We start from the raw sequence: 4,821 nt of genomic DNA on the forward strand, positions 1-4,821 counted from the left end.
CAACACATAAAACTCCAACAAATGCACTTTTTCTTTATTTTAGCATAATTGTTTTATTTAGTCACTCTCAATTACATATGTGCTCTTTTTATGATGCAAATAAGACACACAAAATGAGGAGCTCTCTCTAATACTCTTGGTATACAACTTGAGTATTACAAATCCTACCCCCCTTAAAATAATCTCGTCCTCGAGATTTAAGAAGATCTAGGGAAAAGGTGGGGAAAATCTATACGAAGCTCTTCTTCTCTTTCCCAAGTTGCTTCATCTTCACCGTGGTGGCTCCATTGAACTTTGCACATCTTTATGACCTTATTCCTTGTAACTCGAGTCAAGGTATCCAAAACCTTGATGGGGTACTCAGCATAAGTCAAGTCCTCTTGAACACTAAGGTCTTCCATTGGTAACTTTTCTTCAGGCACCCTGAGGCATTTCTTCAGCTGAGATACATGAAAGACATCGTGAACATCCGCGAGATGATCCGGTAACTCCAATTGATATGCAACCTCTCCCACTCGCTTTAAGATTAAAAAGGGTCCAATAAAGCGAGGGGACAACTTTCCTTTGACTTTGAACCTTCTCATGCCCCGGAGTGGTGACACCTTCAAATAGACATAATCACCCTCCTTAAACTCAAGTAGTCTTCTCCGGATGTCAGCATAACTTTTCTGCCTGGATTGTGCAGTTCTCAAATTCTCCCTTATTTGTTGAACTTGTTCTTCTGCTTCCTGTATAATCTCAGGTCCAAACGACTGCCTTTCACCAGTTTGATTCCAATACAAGGGAGTCCTGCACTTTCTGCCATACAAAGCCTCAAACGGTGACATCTTCAAACTGGCCTGATAGCTATTATTATATGAAAACTCCGCATACGGTAGACTCTTATCCCAACTTCCACCATGCTTAAGAGCACAAGCTCTTAACATATCTTCCAGTACTTGGTTAGTCCTCTCAGTCTGCCCATCAGTCTGTGGATGGTAAGCCGAACTAAAATTCAATCTTGTATCCAATGACTCGTGCAACTTCTTCCAATATCGAGAGGTAAACTGTGATCCTCGATCTGACACAATCTTCTTTGGCACACCATGCAGGCATACAATCCATGCCATGTACAACTCTGTCAACTTAGCTCCTGAATAAGTGGTCTTCACTGGAATAAAGTGGGCTACCTTGGTTAGCCTGTCCACAATCACCCATATAGAATCATATCCAGCAGACATGCGGGGTAATCCAACAATGAAGTCCATGCCAATCTCTTCCCATTTCCACTCAGGTATCTTTAGTGGGTGCAATAGTCCGGCTGGTCTCTGGTGTTCAGCCTTAACTCTTTGACACACATCGCACATGGCCACATATGCAGCCACATCTCTCTTCAATCCATACCACCAATATTTTTGCTTTAAATCCTGATACATCTTAGTGCTCCCAGGGTGGATAGAATAAACTGAGTCATGTGCTTCCTTCAATATAGTTTCCCGAAGACTATCAATATTGGGAACACAGATCCGATTCTTGAACCATATCGTGCCTTGCTCATCCTCCGTGAACTCTGGGCCTCTACCTTCAGTAATAAGATCCTTGATCTCTTGAATCTTAGCATCACCAATCTGACCTTTACGAATCTCTTGCTCCAAGGTAGGTTCCAATTCAATAGTCACTCCTTCCGTATGTGTAGCAATTCCCAGGTTGAGTCTCTCAAAATCTTTGGCTAATTCATCAGGTAGCTGCACAACGAAAGCGGAGTGAACATGCTCCTTCCGACTCAAGGCATCTGCAACCAAATTTGCCTTGCCTGGGTGATAGTGAATCTCCAAATCATAATCCTTGATAAGCTCCAACCAACGGCGTTGCCTAAGGTTGAGATCCTTCTGAGTGAATATGTACTTCAAACTCTTATGATCCGTATATACTTGGCACTTAGTTCCCATAATGTAGTGTCTCCAAATCTTAAGTGCATGCACAACCGCTGCTAATTCCAAGTCATGGGTGGGGTAGTTCAGTTCATGCTTCCGCAACTGACGAGATGCATAGGCAATCACATGTCCTTCTTGCATGAGCACACATCCAAGTCCTTGGCCACATGCATCACAATAAATGTCAAATCCCTTCTGCAGATCTGGCATAATCAATACTGGTGGCGACATTAGTATCTCCTTCAACTGATCAAAGCTTTCTTGACACTTCTCATCCCACTTGAATTCTCTTCCTTTCTCCAAAAGCGATGTCATGGGCTTAGCAATCTTAGAAAATCCTTCAATAAATCTCCGATAATATCCTGCGAGTCCCAAGAAACTCCGAATCTCAGTAACTGTAGTGGGCACTCTCCACTCCATTATCTCCTTCACTTTAGCAGGATCCACTGCTATTCCTCCATTAGAAATAATATGTCCAAGGAATGGCACCTTGTCAATCCAAAACTCACACTTGCTGAACTTAGCATAGAGTTGATTATCTCGTAACCTCTGTAGCACCAACCTTAGATGTTGTTCATGGTCACTTTCATTCTTAGAATAGATAAGAATATCGTCGATAAACACCACGGCGAATCTGTCCAAATACTCCATAAACACCTTATTCATCAAATTCATGAAATAAGCTGGTGCATTGGTTAATCCAAATGACATAACAGTAAACTCATATAATCCATATCGGGTTGAGAAAGCCGTCTTAGGAATATCTGAGGGTCTAATCTTCATCTGATGGTATCCCGATCGGAGATCAATCTTCAAGAATACCCTTGCACCTCTCATCTGATCAAATAAATCTTCAATGCGGGGTAATGGATACTTGTTCTTCATAGTGACATCGTTAAGGGACCTATAATCCACACACATCCTTTGTGATCCATCTTTCTTCTGTACAAACAAAACCGACGCTCCCTAAGGTGAAGAACTTGGATGAATGTACCCATCCTCTTGTAATTCTGTTAATTGCTTCTTAAGTTCCTTTAGCTCTTCTATGGACATCATGTATGGCCGTTTAGAAATAGGAGCAGTCTCAGGTAAGGGATCAATGACAAACTCAACTTCCGTATCCGGTGGCATCCTGGTAACTCCTCTGGAAAGACATCCGAAAAAAAAAATCCCCAATCCGCATGGATGCAATAAACTTCTCATCTACTAAGAATGCCGCTAGTCTGATGGTGGTAGTTACTGCAACTTCAACTTCAAATCTTTGTCCTTTGGAACTGGAGAGTTCTACGGTTCCCTTAGCACAGTGTATATACTGCCTTTGCCTTTCTTAACCATGACATACCAAGGATCTCGTCTATAGTGCTCTCTTCTAACACTATAGGGGTCGCCCATCTGGGTTAGGAACACAGGGTAAGAAAGAAAGGATTGTAGAGAAGGTAGTGATTACGAAGCATGTTACTTTGGGGGATTTATTAGCTAAGCAGATTAATGTTTTACCTACCATAGCTAATTCATTACCTTATGGTGGTACATGCTAAGATGCCCGTCTATACTATTTCAATCAATCAAAGAAGCAAATCAGACATTGATCATCAGCACAATCAACCAACATTTTTTTAAAAAAAATAGTTTTAACTTTTGTTTTGGGTTCCCTAACTCTTAAGAATGTCATAGGGGTAGGGATTCCAAGGTGTGAAATCCGTCTTGTCTTGGAGTAGAAAAGGTAAGAATGATCAGAGTAGAACAGTAGAAGGTGAGACAAGATCAAGATAAGATAAGTATAGAATGAATCAGAGTAAGGTAAGTATAGAATGAATCAGAATAAGATAAGCAGGTAAGGGTTTTGTCCATTTCTATATAGGTTTCGTCCTACAGTCAACATTTCCTCTGATACCACTTCTGTAACACCCGGTTTTAAAGAAACAAAGCCGGGTGCATCTCATACATGCGCCAAGAAGACAGCATATATAATAACAGAGTGTATAGAGATAAATGTCATAAAACATCAGAGTACTTATTACATAGCGGAAGTCTTATTACAAAATAAAATAATAAAGATAAAGCTAACTAAGGATCGTCGGCGCCAATGTTGACTGAGAAACGCCACCTAGATCAGATCGAACTCCTCAGTGTTAGGCGGCTCCTCTTCGACCACCTGTTCTTCTCCTGTGGGGGGGGGGGGTGTGAGACAGCAAGAGTGAGCTCACATACGTTCATAGCTCAACAAGTCGTGGGGAATAATGTGGCATGAACTCACCAAAGGTGGGAGTTCATGAGGTGTAAGGCTGATCAATGAAATAGAGGCTAAGGCTGAGCATTGCTTTTATAAGTTGGTCAAAATTTTATTAGCAATTACTAAGTGTAAGTAAATACCAAACCTTAATAATAATAAAGAACAGTAATAGTAAAATAATCCCAAATGCGATGCAAATGTCAAATTAAATTTAAGTTCCATAGTTAATCATGTGAGGGTCCGAGCCGCTCTTGACCGTGAGCACGGCTAGTATACTAGTTTTACACTCTGCAGAGGTTGCGCATCTTTACCCACAAGTCGTGTATCCCATGTCGCCTGGGTTTGCAAGGCCCTTAGACACTACCGAGGTGAATGGCTAGGGATCCACTACGAGGCCTTTACAAAGTTCCACTAGCTTCCGAAAACCCGCTACAGTTTATAGGAAGATCCAGTACAGGGTTCCTGGCTGACAGCCATCGCAGCAAAATCAACCAGGGACCTCCCCGCACTGACCTCTCCCCTACTGCCCTTGCCCCTTTCGGGTAAGGTAGTCTCCCACTAGCTTTCCTAATTAGTCAGCCAAGGGCGTCCATAAACCCTTGTGGTAGCACTGTTTTCCTGGGTGGTCGCTCCATGTTCCCATTAATTTAATGATCTTAACATGAACAACAATAA

Source organism: Zea mays, chromosome 6 (assembly GCF_902167145.1).
Source record: "Zea mays cultivar B73 chromosome 6, Zm-B73-REFERENCE-NAM-5.0, whole genome shotgun sequence".
NCBI classification, from domain to species: domain Eukaryota; kingdom Viridiplantae; phylum Streptophyta; class Magnoliopsida; order Poales; family Poaceae; genus Zea; species Zea mays.